At 35.6% G+C, this 18031-nt stretch overlaps 1 protein-coding gene and 2 pseudogenes across 1 annotated transcript in view; all 3 read right to left on the minus strand.

Annotated features, from left to right (window-relative positions):
* LOC127074675 (uncharacterized) overlaps positions 1–7284 on the minus strand; it is a 30665-nt gene extending 23381 nt beyond the window's left edge. Inside the window, exon 1 of the mRNA XM_051016020.1 lies at positions 7213–7284. The gene's annotated coding sequence lies outside the window, so the exon portion shown is untranslated. The remainder of the gene's footprint in view (positions 1–7212) is intronic.
* Positions 1–18008, minus strand: part of LOC127074668 (mitochondrial uncoupling protein 1-like) — a 37788-nt pseudogene extending 19780 nt beyond the window's left edge.
* Positions 10441–15933, minus strand: LOC127135045 (mitochondrial uncoupling protein 1-like; annotated as a pseudogene).
* Positions 18009–18031: the final 23 nt, after the last annotated feature.

Consider the following 18031-nt stretch of genomic DNA (forward strand, 5'->3'; position numbering starts at 1 on the left):
TTGTCCCAAATATTAGAGATTTTGCAACCCCATTTTTTTGTAGTTAACCAAAAGAAGTGCAATTTTGCTAGCAAGAAGGTTGAATATTTAGGTCATGTAATATCTAAACAGGGGGTGGCAGTGGACCCAGCAAAAATTAATAGCATTTTGGAATGGCCAGTTCCTCATAATGTCAAAGGGGTGAGGGGTTTTTTGGGGCTGACAGGTTATTACCGGAAATTCATTGTGGGTTATGGTAAGATAGCTAAACCGTTAACGGAGTTAACCAAGAAGGAAGGGTTTCATTGGGGGCCAGAAGAGTTGAAGGCATTTGAGAATCTAAAAAGGGTTATGATTCAAGCTCCAGTTTTAACCCTTCCGGATTTTGCACAACCCTTCGAGATTGAGTGTGATGCATCCGGGAGAGGAATAGGCGCGGTACTGATGCAGAAGAAGAAACCCATGGCTTACTTCAGCAAAGCCTTATCTAAGAATAATTTGAGTAAGTCGGCGTATGAGAAGGAGTTGATGGCATTGGTGTTGGCCGTTCAACATTGGCGTCCTTATTTGTTGGGAAGGAAGTTTGTAGTGTATTCCGATCAAAAAAGTTTACGACACTTGCTCCAGCAACGTATCACTACTGCTAATCAACAGAATTGGATAGCCAAACTATTGGGTTATCATTTTGAGGTAGTGTACAAACCCGGGTCAGAAAATAAAGCTGCTGATGCCCTTTCAAGAATGCATGAAGAAGTGGAACTAAAAGGAATAATGTCATTCCCAGTATGTATGCAGGAGCAACAGATCCAACATGAAGTAAGGAATGATCCTTATTTAAAGAAAGTAATGGCTGATTTGCATGTGAATCCTACATCTCAACCGGGTTTCCAATTGATCAAAGGGAGACTATTCTATCATGGTAGGCTGGTGCTATCTGCAGAATCTAAATGCATACCCTTAATGTTGCAGGAGTTTCATTCATCCAGTACTGGGGGTCACTCGGGGTTTTTGCGTACATATCGAAGATTAGCTGGTAACCTCTATTGGGTAGGAATGAGGAAGTCAAATCAAACATTTGTGCAAAGTTGTGACGTGTGCCAACGTCAAAAATATTCGGCGTCGTTACCCATGGGTTTGTTGCAGCCACTGCCAATTCCGGAGAGAGTTTGGGAGGACATCTCAATGGATTTCATAACTGGTCTTCCGAAATCACAGGGGTATGAGGCTATTCTTGTAGTAGTGGATAGACTATCTAAGTATGGACATTTTGTTCCCTTAAAGCATCCATATACAGCAAGAAAAGTGGCTGAGATTTTTACCAAGGAGGTGGTGCGTCTCCATGGTGTTCCACAATCTATTGTTAGTGATCGTGACCCCTTATTTGTTAGCTTATTCTGGAAAGAGTTATTCCGTTTGCAAGGGACTAGGTTGAGTATGAGTTCTTCATATCACCCGGAGACGGATGGGCAAACGGAGGTTGTAAATCGGTGCCTAGAAGCATATCTTCGTTGTTTTGCATCAGAACAACCGAAGGAGTGGTCACAATGGATTCCGTGGGCCGAATTGTGGTATAATACCACATTCCATGTGTCTACAGGTACGACGCCATTTGAAGCAGTGTATGGAAGAAAACCACCTACTGTGGTGAGATTTCTACAGGGAGAAACTAAGGTAGAGGCAGTGGCAGCTGAGTTGGTTGATCGGGATGAGGCTCTACGTCAATTGAAGTATCATTTGACTCGGGCTCAAGAGCAGATGAAGAGATACGCGGACAAGAAAAGAAAGGCTTATTCATTTGAGGTGGGTGAATGGGTATTCTTGAAGCTCCGACCCCATAGGCAACAAACAATCTCTCGAAGGATTAATCAGAAACTTGCTCCACGGTATTTTGGACCTTTTCCTATCCAGAAAAAAATAGGAGCAGTGTCATATAAGTTGAAACTGCCTGAAGGAAGTCGAGTACATGCGGTGTTTCATATATCTCAACTTAAGAAGGCTATTGGGGAGTATGCTGTTGAACCTCAACTACCGGAAGGGCTCGAGATAGAGCCAGAACACTTAGAAGACCCGGAAGAATTGTTGGCTTCAAGGCCAATTACGAAAAATGGACAGCGGGTGCGACTATGGTTGGTGCGTTGGAAGGGAAGAGCTGTAGAAGACACAACTTGGGAGGATGAGTCAGTCTTAAAAAGTCAGTTCCCTTCTCTCAGCCTTGAGGACAAGGCTGTTGTTCCTGGGGAAGGTAATGATAGAACAACTACTATTGGGCATGTTACTAATGAAAGGCCCAATCCTGCTGTATGGAGAGTCTATGTTCGCAGGGGTAAGAAAGTGGGGGACAATTCTGTTAGTGACGTGGCAAAGGGAATCCCTGATTCTTAGGAAGGTTGTTAGTAGTGGGAGATATATGGGAGAGGGTGGTGTTTGTTAGGGTACGCAGGATTATTGCTAACATTGTATTAGGAGATTGTACTCTCTGGAGGAGCTCAGCTCTGGTTATACTATTTGCTATTTACCTTTCCATCTATTAATACAAAAAGACAATTCATTTCACCATTCCTTTAAATTGTTTCATATATTTTTTATGCTAGTTCTATCGATGTTAGTTCAATTTGCAATGGTTGCAGATAATACTCCAAGCACCCACCTCTTATCAATTTGATATGATCAAGTTCTGTGAAGTATTTTGTTTCATATATTTTTTCTGCTAGTTCTATCAATGTTAATTCATATAGAAGCTCCCCCAGATTAGGTAGAATTTTAACACTTGAATCCATAAGAGTATTAACTGGTTTAGCATTCTACAAACTTGTTTCTTCAAAAGTATCCATAACGTATTTCCCCGGAGAAATTACCATATCATCTTTAGATTTGACTACCTCAATACCCAAAAAATATAGGAGTTTACCAAGGTCTTTCGTCTGAAATTTATTCGATAGATGTTATTTCAACTGGGATATTCTCTTTGATGTATCTCAGAATCCAAAAAATAGCGTTCATGTGTTCTTAGAAAGGAGAATTTAAGAAATAATTTACCACGTTAACTGGAAAAGTTTTATTTTCCTGTGATTTCTGTTAGCCCCACCACCTGAGACCATTCTCATAAAATTCTACTCTTGCTTAGTTGAGCTTAGGCCGATTCCAAGCTTTTGACAAACTTTTTAGTCTGCGTCAAAACAAAAAACATAGGAATTAAAACAGCAAAATTTGTAGGTTAATTGTGAGAATGTATGTTAGAACAAAGAACATAGTCAATTAACACATAAATGTCACTATCAATGCTTGGGTACGTTCATAACAACAGTTGGACTCATGTTTGGTTTTGATTAAATTAAAAATTGTTATTTTATTTTGATCCAAATTTTGGATCTATCACAAAGTACTCAAGTCATACCTGTTCTAGAGTTAAAAACATGATCACATTCCAAGATCCTAGCCGTCCGAAATTTGGTATGAAAAGAAAAAAAAGATTCCCTGCAAAACCAATCAAATGACATACCGATTTCAATATTTCTCCAATTAAAACATAAGTTATTGGAGAATTCCTTCACCACTTCCACAACAGAGAGTTATGCAAAGAAAAAAAAGCATATTATGTAACGTAGAAATGAAAGTGAACAGTTTTATATTAGCATATAAGCAGGCGTGAGAAATGAGAATGTTTAAAGATGCCATGAAAACTGAAAGTTCAAATCATGTTAGTTCAATTTGCAATGGTTGCAGATAATACTCCAAGCACCCACCTCTTATCAATTTGATATGATCAAGTTCTGTGAAGTATTTTGTTTTATACAATTAATGCTTAAATAAAGAAAAGGGAAAAGTAATAATAGCAGAAAAAACCATACATCATTTTTTAATGTTTTGACGAAACAATCAATGGTGCTTTTGTAACTAGGATCTCCCGTCATTCTTGACTTCACCTGAAGAAGAAAATTCGAAAAATTGAATTAGGGAAAAGGCAAAACTGCATAGTTTAGAAGCTCACCAAGCAACGGAATGTAGTACATATAGTTAACACACTATAGATAACATGATGAGACAATAAAAAGTGCACAATCAAACATTGATATTCACAAGTAAACACTGATAAATTACCACGTCAACTGGGGAGCCAATACACACTGCAAAAAAACCCGCCCAAGACCAGAAAGAAGATGTGTAACAACGTTATCGGTGAAGCCTGGAATTTTCAAAATGGTCTGCAGTAGAAGGAAAAAAAACAGGCTATTAAAATAAATGAAATTGGAGTAATAGCAAAATTTAACTCAAAAACGCAGTTTAGTATCTTTTACATTACCTCTTTCACTTGATCATAGCTGGCTAGCTCAGCAGCATTAATGATAGCATTTCTTGCGACATTGGGGCCAATGCCAGTCCAAAGTGCTCTGACTCCCTCCTGATTGTTTGATAGAGATTAAACAAGACTAATTATGAGTTTGGATCATAGAAAAGGACTAAAATCATCTTTATCTTTCACAAATCATAGAAGGTTAAAGGAAAATACCTGTTTCACAATTGTTGAATAAGCATTCAATGATCCAGTGTAGCGCCTTGGCACGCCAGGAGGCAATTTTCCTTCTGCTTGAAGTCTAACTTTGACAAGATCGGTAGGATTTGCCACTGCAATTGCTACAGCACCTGTTGATAAAGAAAAATCAAACAGGTTTCAGTATCATGATTACGCATTATGTATTGAGAGCTTTAGGAGAAATATAATTGGATTTACCAGTTGTTAATGCAGCGAGAATTTTTTTCACCAATGGAGCATCTCCAACATGGTCTTTCCCAACATACAAATTCTTAACCTGTTAAATATCCCAAATAATTCAAACAATCAGATTGCATACGTTAAAAAGTAGATATATGAACTCAAATAAATAAACAATCTTTGAGACACAGTCAATACTCACAGGCTCGTATAACCCAATTCTTAAACCTCCATACAAACATTGACGGTGTAACCCTGGCACAATTCCCTTCCAGAGCGCTGAAAGACCCTCTTCCCTGGCAATGGTTCCAACTGTTCCCAGCATTGCCCTTATATTTAGGTAAGTTTATCGTGTCACCAGCTACAGCTTGCTTTTGAAGCTGAAGCCTAACTTTGGCAGTGTCCAGAGGAATAGTACATATCTATATCAAAGATAAATTTGAGGATGTAATATTCAATATACGTTAGAACGAATTCTTGAAAAAGCACTGCAACATGACATCTAACAAGCAAACGGAAGATGCAAAACAGCATAGTGTATATATGATAAGCTGAATCGATCGAAAATTTGTGAATAAATCGAAAATTGTTGCATGGGAAAATTTATAGAAAACTATTCAACTATTGTGCCATTCTTCGCTGCTGATTCAGTCAGTGAATATCAAATACAGCATTTTCAAAAAATTTCCTCCCAAACAGATAATTAAGACTTTCAACAAAACAATCAATTTATCCCAACATCCAATTCCAAGATCTGCGCAACTACAAATCACCGAGCATAGACCAATCGTAATTAATCAATATTACATCTTGAAAATAACAGCCATGAGTTTAAAGCAAAATCCTTTAATAACATAAGAGCCCTTGACAAAAACATTTCCTATGTGCCTATACATGTTTGGAATCACAGTGAGTTTGAGAAGTCACAGCAGAACTATAATTCTATTGAATCTCCAAATTTTAGGTTTTGCCAAAATCATCGTGCTTCTGCCAAACTCACCGTCAATCCAAACACCCACTAAGACTAACCACTAGCAATTGGATACGCTCAACCACAAATTGAGCCAACCTTCATGAAAAGCTTATCATCAAAAACAAATTTGCACACCAACTCATATTCAACTTAACTCTGACCAAGCAAAAGGGTAGTAATAATCAAAGTAAAAGAAAAAAAATGCAACTTAGATAACTACAAAAAAATCACATTCACTAGTTCATCCAATTTTCTGACCCACTACTATAAATCTATGTAACACCAACACTTAAGGTCCAAGATGCGTCCATGTCTGATACAACACAAAACACGTGAGGTTACGTTTACATAATTTTCTCCGATTACAACAACCCGTCAACATCGTATGCCACAACAAAAGCACAAATTCCCAGAACATTAAAAACACACAAATCAAAGTCCATCACAGTCAAAACACAATTAAGTAGTATCCTTTAATACACAACAAAAAACAATAGGTTCAAATTCAAAAACCCAAACCGGTTTCACACTACTAAGCACCGACTCCCTGAACATGAATAGACACTAACATAGAGACACCGATAATAATTTAAAAAAATAAGTATCTGTGCAAGTGTATCGACACTAACACAGCGACACAGATAATAATTTTAAAAAATAAATATATGTGCAAGTGTCTGAAACATAGAGGCGCTGTTTTAAGATGTGTCAGTGCTACATAATAGTTTTTACACAACAAGATGATAACAAAAACAGATTACAAAGTAACGAGAATTCCCAATCTAATGAAAACCTAAAGAAAAGGGAATAAATATATAGCGACATGCATATATGTACCTCAGCGAAACATGCAGAGAAAGCACTACTGGCGAAAATGCCGGCAAAGGAGATATCAGAATTACTGCCACCACCTCCCACCATAGCTTCAAAAATAAAAATGTTATAGTTAGTGAAAAAAACAGTTAAGAGCGAAAACGAGAGAAATAAGAAGTAGAAAAATGGTTTGAGAGAGAGGAAGTAGGAGAAATACAGAGACACCGACACAACACCAACACCAACCCATACACATCGAAACTAGTAATAATTTCAAAAAAGGACTGAATAAAACTTACGCGTCGGTGCTACAGAGCTCATAACGTCAGCATTGGTCAGCATTACTAAAATCAAATAAACACTTCACACGTTCGGCGTTGATTACGACAGTTCATCAATATGGATATCCTATTCAATGCAAATTCGAGTACCAAAGAATTGAACAAAAAAAATACAAAAAATCAGGATTCAATAGATCTCTTAACGAATTAAAACGAAAACTCAATTAGTTCCGCAAGATCTCTCAATGAATTGAAAGCAACGAAAAGGGCTTATCAATTTTCCCCATGGCGGTTACACGAACAGTAATTGAATCAATTACACAGAATTGCATGCATTGAGGTATTTTAGAACAGAAAAAATAGGTTTTTTTTTTTTTTGTTTTTCTATCGAGAAACAACTGAAGCTATGAAATTAGATTGAAGATATGAAATTAAGAATAGAGAGAGAGAATCACCTTGAGAAATTGAGGAGAGAGGATGGGGATTGGAAGGAAGTGTAATGTAAGGAAGGAAGATGGTGGTGACCAACAAGTCTGTGAAAAAGGAAAAAGAACAAGATACGGTTAGGAAGTCATAGTTAACCACACATACTAAATGCCATTCTATTTCTAGTTACTTTACATGAAGGAGTTTGATCCTACTCATCACGACACAACAATAGTAACAGATGGATGGATTCAAAATAACATTGGGGAAATAAAACAACGTACCTATCAGAATCAATTGAAATGAATAAAAAGTTGTTAGTTATTATCTAAATGACATCAAGATTGCGATTTTCCTCATTCTTTCAGCATCCATGGCTTCTTGAGTGTTGTTGATGAGACGAAACAGTTCTAATCGCATCTCACCAAGCTAAATAATTTCATCCATTAACCACCGTAAGCGTGTTTTCTGCGGTGGTGAGGAAGTATGATGAGGTGACGATAGTGTGATCATGTGAGGAATCTCATCATCTAAAAACTGTATCTTTCGTTTTTTATTAGGTTTTGGTGCCGCTGGGGGTGACGTAAATGAAATCTGAGAACATGGTGATGAATGTGGTGAGTCCATCAGAAGAGAACACATCAAAGATTGAGAAAAAGATTATTAGAGAAAAATGAGAAATAAAATAAACAAGACAGAAAATATGGTTATCAAATGAATATTCAATTTAGTATTGAGTAAAGTTACGACTCACATGTATCATAGGATATTGATATACAAGAAGAACAAGCCAACCACTATAGAAAGAGTTATTCCACAAAATTAGCTAATTCTGATTGAACCATATTTAGTATTACAGTAACTTACCATCAACATAAGTAAAAACAAAAACAACAGAAATACAACGTAACTGTTTTTACTAGAATTCTGCATCTAACTTGTTTTTACTAGAATGGAAAACATCCATACGTAACTGTTTCAGTTCAATTGAAACCTACACAAACGACAAGAATTGCCTACATTCAACCAATCTTGAATACAATCCTTATGAAACATATGCAAACATGGCAGACAGACACCAACCTTAAAATCTTCGAAACAAATACTACATTAACCGCATCAATAATTTCATTCATTAACCGTAAGCGTGTTTTCTGCAGTGGTGAGGGAGTACGATGAGGTGACGATAGTGTGATCATGTGAGGAATCTCATCATCTAAGAACTCTATCTTTTGTTTCTTAATCAGCATTAAATAGATGAAGAATAACTCACAATTTCCATTGTTTGCGTCATCTTCGATCAACCGAATCACTAGGGTTGAGGCATGACTCCACACTTCAAGCTCAGCCTGACCCAGGAACCAGTTGTCACCCAACATTTTCACCCTCTGCCCATTTCCAATGTTCCAGCAGACCCTCGAGTCAATGACACTCATCCACTCGTAGTTGGGTTGAGGAACGGATGGTGCTTCCAATAGGGTAGGCCGCAGGCTGCTTCTGTTCTTGAACACTCTAGCAGCTTGTTGAGCATGATCAAAGGCGTCCCTGCATCACTTTCTATATCTCATGGAACCGATCACAGCAAACCAAACTTCCTACCATTTCCTTTCTGTTTCATCATACTCATGAACATAGCATGACACGGCAAAGGTGTGGTACCTGCAAAAACTCCGACGGTCAAGTTATGAATTCAAAATAATATTGTAAATAAAAGAACATAGTATTTTAGATATTCTCCCGCAGATCATGACAAGTTTACAATTGCATATTCAAATATTGAGAAAGATTATCCATAAAACCATAACAAGGGTATATTAAGTCAACCGTGCAATTTTTCTTATAGATTGCAGAAGGAGATGGATAATTTTAAATGAACTGCAGCAATGTTGTATCGAGTAAAGCTGAGACAATGACAAATCCCTGCAACCACATTTGAAGGAAAACCACTTCAGCAAATTAGTACAAATCAGAAAATATGCAGGATAACTTTTGACCTACATATTGTAACCACATTGAAGTAATAATAAAAAGATTTTGGTAGTCATAGTTGGAAATTACTGGGATCTGAAATGAATTATAAACCATATGCAATTCTTCAAGTTGATGTACATCAATATCTATTAAAGACAGAGTTACCACATATGGATAACAATGACCAGAACAAGGCACTGGAAATTTCATATTATGGATTTCAAACTTTTCTTTATGCACTAATTAATAAATTAACCTATACAATACGGACATGAGACACGACAGTGACACGTCAACACCAGTAATAATTTGAAAAAATTAATCAATTGAATGTGGATGTGTCAGTGTCAGGAAGTGTCAGGAACCAACACGTGCCTGACTTTGGACACACCTTTGATTGGAGGTGTAGGTACTACAAATCAATTAACAAATTTATGTGATATAATCTAAACAAATACATGAAACTCTATATGAAAAATACCTGGGATGCAGACCCAATTATACTTCCAAATCAAAGGTTCCCTGCATCACTTTCTATTCTCATGGAACCGATCACCAATTACAATAAATTCAGGAAAAATAACCTGAACAAGTGAACTAAGGCAGCCAAATTTAATATGGAAGAAATATTGAATTTAGACAAAGAATAAGCTCATTTAATCATTGCATAGTCCAAAAAAGACCTGAATAATATCTGGAAAAAAGTTCAAGTCAAGAAAAGGCTTCAGGATTTTATAAAACTTGTACATTAATAAATGAAATCAACGAATGAACCTGAATAATTTGTTGAGCACAAACAAATCAAACCAAATTAAAATAGGCAAACAGAAGAACATTACCTCTAAGGACTTCAAGACTGACATGGTCATAGCAAAGGTGTGGTATCTACAAAGTATCGGATGATCAAGTTAGTTATGGATTCAAAATAATCTTTAGCTAGTGATGTTGGTTTGATCACACTCTTGGGGTTGAGAACCTTCCTAAGTTTGAACACGACCTCTAAAGATGTACCAATTGTATGCCCTGCAGCATCAAAACCTTCATTTGTAACCTCAACGGCTGGCTCTCCCTATCAAATATGACCAAAAGAAACAGTGAAATCAAAACACAATACAACCCTTATCAGTATAATATAAAAAAGAAAGTGCGAGAAACTGCTCAATATTTGTTATGGATTTGTGCAGTATTTACTACTTGTAACAAAACAATCACTTTGCATTTATTGTAAAAACCAAATGAAAAGAAGCAATAGAAGAACATTACATATAATGACCTCAAGACTCATTTTAATCTATTCATGACAAGAGCGTACATACCTTCCTACAAAGATTCGGACGAACAAGTTAGTTATCACTTCAAAATAATTTTGGAAAATAAAAAGAGTAACATTTTAGAGTAAACAAAAAGACGAAATTATAACAACACATGATGTTATAAGCATAAAAGAGTGACATTGACCTTTATGGGAAGTCTTTGAAAAATGAAAAAGAACAACATACAGATAGAAAGTCCTACCTAACCAAACATAGTATTTATAGTTACCTTTGGATGATACCAACAAAATTTACTTTCTATGAATGCATTATCTATATTAATTATAGTTTTTTTTTTTACAAATAGTCTACGAGACAACTTGCAAAGTAGAATTCATAAAAAAAAATGTTATGTTATAAACATTGTTGTGCAATCTCTTAGTGAATAGCTTTATTATACATGCACTTAGGTATTGTTTCAAAATCCATAATTTAGTGGACATAGGTAGATAGCACAAAGAAATCGCGTAGACGAAAACAAATTCACTGATTTTGTAAACAAATATTTGTAGTATTATACTAATACAAATTATAAAAGAGAAGTAGTTAAAAGCAACAAAAATTCATATAATGAGCATCATCATATTTTAAGAAAAAACTACACACATGCATTGTTTTAAATCTTGCAAAGGAAGAAAAAAAAATATTAATTGTAAATTCAAAATAATATTAGTAAAAAAAAAGAACATACTACCTTAGACATCCTCCAACAAATCATGAGAACTTCACAATTTCATAGACAAATTGTTGAAATATGAGATTGAGGGACATTTGAATATACAATATGTCTGAATAACATTACGAAGATTGTATTATACGGTATATTATATTAATTACATAAGGAATATGCAATGGTATATTCTATTATATTCTAGATAGGTTAAGAAATATTCAATGGAATATTCTCTATACAAATATTAACACTCCCCCTCAAATTTGAACATATAAGCTAAATGCACTAAGCTTGCCACATATATAATTAGTTTTAGGATCTCGTTGGAATTTTGTAAACACATACCAATTGATCATTAGAGTTGACAAAACTTGTGACAATGTCGTTTGATTCTATCTTCTCTCTGACAATGTTTGTTCCTCTCATGAAACCTGGATTCAAAACAATACGTAATGGAACTTGGTTATCACAAATAAGGGTCATGGTCTTATTTTTTCAAATTGAAGTTCTTTGAGCAGTTGATTCAACCAACCTCACATGTTACTAGTGTCATAACCTTATATTCTACCTCAGCACTTGATCTTGCAACTACATTATGTTTCTTTCTTTTATAGGATATTAGGTTTCCTTCAACAAATAAACAATACTCAGAGGTAAATCGTCGAACAATGGGTGAGTTTTCCCAATCAGCGTTAGGATATCCAACTATCTGAGTATGTCCTTTATTTTCATAAATGAGACATTTTCCTGGAGAACCTTTAATGTATCTTAGAATCCAAAAAATAGCGTTCATGTGTTCTTAGAAAGGAGAATTTAAGAACTACTTCACCACACTAACCGAAAAAGAAATGTTGGGACATGTGACTGTGAGATAATTTAACTTTCCAACTAATATCCTATACATCCTTAATTCATATAGAAGCTCCCCCTGATTAGGTAGAATTTTAACACTTGAATCCATAAGAGTATTAACTGGTTTAGCATTCTACAAACTTGTTTCTTCAAAAGTATCCATAACATATTTCCCCGGAGAAATTACCATATCATCTTTAGATTTGACTACCTCAATACCCAAAAAATATAGGAGTTTACCAAGGTCTTTCGTCTGAAATTTATTCGATAGATGTTATTTCAACTGGAATATTCTCTTTGATGTATCTCAGAATCCAAAAAATAGCGTTCATGTGTTCTTAGAAAGGAGAATTTAAGAAATAATTTACCACGTTAACTGGAAAAGTTTTATTTTCCTGTGATTTCTGTTAGCACCACCACCTGAGACCATTCTCATAAAATTCTACTCTTGCTTAGTTGAGCTTAGGCCGATTCCAAGCTTTTGACAAACTTTTTAGTCTGCGTCAAAACAAAAAACATAGGAATTAAAACAGCAAAATTTGTAGGTTAATTGTGAGAATGTATGTTAGAACAAAGAACATAGTCAATTAACACATAAATGTCACTATCAATGCTTGGGTACGTTCATAACAACAGTTGGACTCATGTTTGGTTTTGATTAAATTAAAAATTGTTATTTTATTTTGATCCAAATTTTGGATCTATCACAAAGTACTCAAGTCATACCTGTTCTAGAGTTAAAAACATGATCACATTCCAAGATCCTAGCCGTCCGAAATTTGGTATGAATCCCTTATAAAAGGCTAAAGGTCCCTGCAAAACCAATCAAATGACATACCGATTTCAATATTTCTCCAATTAAAACATAAGTTATTGGAGAATTCCTTCACCACTTCCACAACAGAGAGTTATGCAAAGAAAAAAAAGCATATTATGTAACGTAGAAATGAAAGTGAACAGTTTTATGTTAGCATATAAGCAGGCGTGAGAAATGAGAATGTTTAAAGATGCCATGAAAACTGAAAGTTCAAATCGTGTTAGTTCAATTTGCAATGGTTGCAGATAATACTCCAAGCACCCACCTCTTATCAATTTGATATGATCAAGTTCTGTGAAGTATTTTGTTTTATACAATTAATGCTTAAATAAAGAAAAGGGAAAAGTAATAATAGCAGAAAAAACCATACATCATTTTTTAATGTTTTGACGAAACAATCAATGGTGCTTTTGTAACTAGGATCTCCCGTCATTCTTGACTTCACCTGAAGAAGAAAATTCGAAAAATTGAATTAGGGAAAAGGCAAAACTGCATAGTTTAGAAGCTCACCAAGCAACTGAATGTAGTACATATAGTTAACACACTATAGATAACATGATGAGACAATAAAAAGTGCACAATCAAACATTGATATTCACAAGTAAACACTGATAAATTACCACGTCAACTGGGGAGCCAATACAGACTGCAAAAAAACCCGCCCAAGACCAGAAAGAAGATGTGTAACAACGTTATCGGTGAAGCCTGGAATTTTCAAAATGGTCTGCAGTAGAAGGAAAAAAAACAGGCTATTAAAATAAATGAAATTGGAGTAATAGCAAAATTTAACTCAAAAACGCAGTTTAGTATCTTTTACATTACCTCTTTCACTTGATCATAGCTGGCTAGCTCAGCAGCATTAATGATAGCATTTCTTGCGACATTGGGGCCAATGCCAGTCCAAAGTGCTCTGACTCCCTCCTGATTGTTTGATAGAGATTAAACAAGACTAATTATGAGTTTGGATCATAGAAAAGGACAAAAATCATCTTTATCATTCACAAATCATAGAAGGTTAAAGGAAAATACCTGTTTCACAATTGTTGAATAAGCATTCAATGATCCAGTGTAGCGCCTTGGCACGCCAGGAGGCAATTTTCCTTCTGCTTGAAGTCTAACTTTGACAAGATCGGTAGGATTTGCCACTGCAATTGCTAGCAGCACCTGTTGATAAAGAAAAATCAAACAGGTTTCAGTATCATGATTACGCATTATGTATTGAGAGCTTTAGGAGAAATATAATTGGATTTACCAATTGTTAATGCAGCGAGAATTTTTTTCACCAATGGAGCATCTCCAACATGGTCTTTCCCAACATACAAATTCTTAACCTGTTAAATATCCCAAATAATTCAAACAATCAGATTGCATACGTTAAAAAGTAGATATATGAACTCAAATAAATAAACAATCTTTGAGACACAGTCAATACTCACAGGCTCGTATAACCCAATTCTTAAACCTCCATACAAACATTGACGGTGTAACCCTGGCACAATTCCCTTCCAGAGCGCTGAAAGACCCTCTTCCCTGGCAATGGTTCCAACTGTTCCCAGCATTGCCCTTATATTTAGGTAAGTTTATCGTGTCACCAGCTACAGCTTGCTTTTGAAGCTGAAGCCTAACTTTGGCAGTGTCCAGAGGAATAGTACATATCTATATCAAAGATAAATTTGAGGATGTAATATTCAATATACGTTAGAACGAATTCTTGAAAAAGCACTACAACATGACATCTAACAAGCAAACGGAAGATGCAAAACAGCATAGTGTATATATGATAAGCTGAATCGATCTCCTTAAACAAGGAAAATTTGTGAATAAATCGAAAATTGTTGCATGGGAAAATTTATAGAAAACTATTCAACTATTGTGCCATTCTTCGCTGCTGATTCAGTCAGTGAATATCAAATACAGCATTTTCAAAAAATTTCCTCCCAAACAGATAATTAAGACTTTCAACAAAACAATCGATTTATCCCAACATCCAATTCCAAGATCTGCAACTACAAATCACCGAGCATAGACCAATCGTAATTAATCAACATTACATCTTGAAAATAACAGCCATGAGTGTAAAGCAAAATCCTTTAATAACATAAGAGCCCTTGACAAAAACATTTCCTATGTGCCTATACATGTTTGGAATCACAGTGAGTTTGAGAAGTCACAGCAGAACTATAATTCTATTGAATCTCCAAATTTTAGGTTTTGCCAAAATCTCGTGCTTCTGCCAAACTCAATGTCAATCCAAACACCCACTAAGACTAACCACTAGCAATTGGATACGCTCAACCACAAATTGAGCCAACCTTCATGAAAAGCTTATCATCAAAAACAAATTTGCACACCAACTCATATTCAACTTAACTCTGACCAATCAAAAGGGTAGTAATAATCAAAGTAAAAGAAAAAAAATGCAACTTAGATAACTACAAAAAAATCACATTCACTAGTTCATCCAATTTTCTGACCCACTACTATAGATCTATGTAACACCAACACTTAAGGTCCAAGATGCGTCCATGTCTGATACAACACAAGACACGTGAGGTTACGTTTACATAATTTTCTCCGATTACAACAACCCGTCAACATCGTATGCCACAACAAAAGCACAAATTCCCAGAACATTAAAAACACACAAATCAAAGTCCATCACAGTCAAAACACAATTAAGTAGTATCCTTTAATACACAACAAAAAACAATAGGTTCAAATTCAAAAACCCAAACCGGTTTCACACTACTAAGCACCGACTCCCTGAACATGAATAGACACTAACATAGAGACACCGATAATAATTTAAAAAAATAAGTATCTGTGCAAGTGTATCGACACTAACACAGCGACACAGATAATAATTTTAAAAAATAAATATTTGTGCAAGTGTCTGAAACATAGAGGCGCTGTTTTAAGATGTGTCAGTGCTACATGATAGTTTTTACACAACAAGATGATAACAAAGTAAAGAGAATTCCCAATCTAATGAAAACCTAAAGAAAAGGGAATAAATATATAGCGACATGCATATATGTACCTCAGCGAAACATGCAGAGAAAGCACTACTGGCGAAAGTGCCGGCAAAGGAGATATCAGAATTACTGCCACCACCTCCCACCATAGCTTCAAAAGTAAAAATATTATAGTTAGTGAAAAAAACAGTTAAGAGCGAAATCGAGAGAAAGAAGAAGTAGAAAAATGGTTTGAGAGAGAGGAAGAAGGAGAAAACCTGAAATTTTGCACAATTGGGAAGGAGAGAAAGAACTGAAAGGTTTTTATGCCACTGATCGCCAATGAGAAATTAAATAAAGTAAAGTGTGGACATAAATTAAATAACTTAAAGCAAGACAAGTAAAATAAATAAAAGCGATAAAATAAGAAGTGACCCAACTCAATCTCACTAAAGTGAGATAACCCCCCGATGTGACGGATTACCTCCTGGTTAAGGGCTGATGAGTCATGGCTTCTCCTATAGCGGCCGCCATGTGCAACGCCATGTGTACAATATTTGCCGAAAAACCCTCATTTTTGGTTTTTTTGCTTCGTTTCTTCGAAAAGGGTCCCGAAAGAGCTAAATATCTGAAAACAACATAAAAGAGAGCATAATACAAACAAAATGATAATAAAGTCCTAATAAACATGTGAAATCCGAGTCAAAAATACGGTGTGATTCAGTGTGATCAAATTCTCCCACACGTAAACCTTTGTTTGTCCTCAAACAAAACACTTTATAGTTTATGCAAAAAAAACAATATCAACTAGACTTAATTCAAGGCAAAAAGACTTATGGTGGGGTAATGCGGTCGTAGGCTTCTTTTCGTTTTCTTAAAGTCCTTTTCATTCAAGTGCAATCACATTAAGCCCGTTATCCGTACATACTCATAGTAAAGTGACCGGTTAGTGACTATGATCTTAAGCATGGGACTCTGGTACATAAGTTGGTGTAACCCATTTATTTAACCCAATTTGCAGTTGTGGGGGATTGGATCGTAATCCACCCTACCAAGTTCAGCACCAGATACCTCTGAACCAACCAACAATAGGCATATTCTTATATATATATATATATATATTTTTTCTAAGCATGGGGCTCTGGTACATAAGTTGGTGTAACCCCTTTATTTAACCCAATTTGCAGTTGTGGGGGATTGGATCGTAATCCACCCTTCCAAGTTCAGCACCAGATACCTCTGAACCAACCAACAATAGGCATATTCTTATATATATATATATATGGGGCTCTGGTACATAAGTTGGTGTAACCCCTTTATTTAACCCAATTTGCAGTTGTGGGGGATTGGATCGTAATCCACCCTTCCAAGTTCAGCACCAGATACCTCTGAACCAACCAACAATAGGCATATTCTTATATATATATATATGGGGCTCTGGTACATAAGTTGGTGTAACCCCTTTATTTAACCCAATTTGCAGTTGTGGGGGATTGGATCGTAATCCACCCTACCAAGTTCAGCACCAGATACCTCTGAACCAACCAACAATAGGCATATTCTTTTATATATATATATATATATATATATATATATATATATATATATATATATATATATATATATATATTTTTGTGATCATTCACTTATTTTCATCGGTCCCCTACGTAGAGCATGCTTAAGCCGGAGCTGACTGCAAGGATAAACTACTTAAGGACTTATTTGTAAAAAAAATTGGGACCACAACACATGGGGTGTCGGGATCGACTCTTATAATCATGAAGCCTACGCTATTAAGACAATACCGATTTTTAAAAAACGTTTTCCCAAGTCTTTTACATCCCGTCATAAACCTGTCTTATAGCCTGAATATTCAAGATGCACTGTTTTCTTTGCTCACAATTTTTTTTTGGTAAGGTTAAAGAAATAGGAGAAATACGGATACACTACACAGATGACTCGTCAAACACATGTTATTTTATTGAAAGGAAAAGCAAACAACAAAAAACGCTCAAAACATACTAAAAATAAAGAAAAGCAATAAAAAACGATAAAAATCTCCTCCCACACTTAAACCGAACATTGTCCCCAATGTTTCGATATGAGATAGGGTAGGAGTAACCTGGAAGAGAGAGAAAGAGAACCATGGATGATCACCGGTACCGTCGCCGTCACGAGCATTTACTTTAACAAATATTGTAGACTCGAAGAAACGAGGAGGAATTGGGTGAAGGGGGAATAAGGAAATAACAAAATTAAGTGAGGGAT

This window comes from Lathyrus oleraceus, chromosome 4, assembly GCF_024323335.1.
Source record: "Lathyrus oleraceus cultivar Zhongwan6 chromosome 4, CAAS_Psat_ZW6_1.0, whole genome shotgun sequence".
In the NCBI taxonomy this organism is placed as follows: domain Eukaryota; kingdom Viridiplantae; phylum Streptophyta; class Magnoliopsida; order Fabales; family Fabaceae; genus Lathyrus; species Lathyrus oleraceus.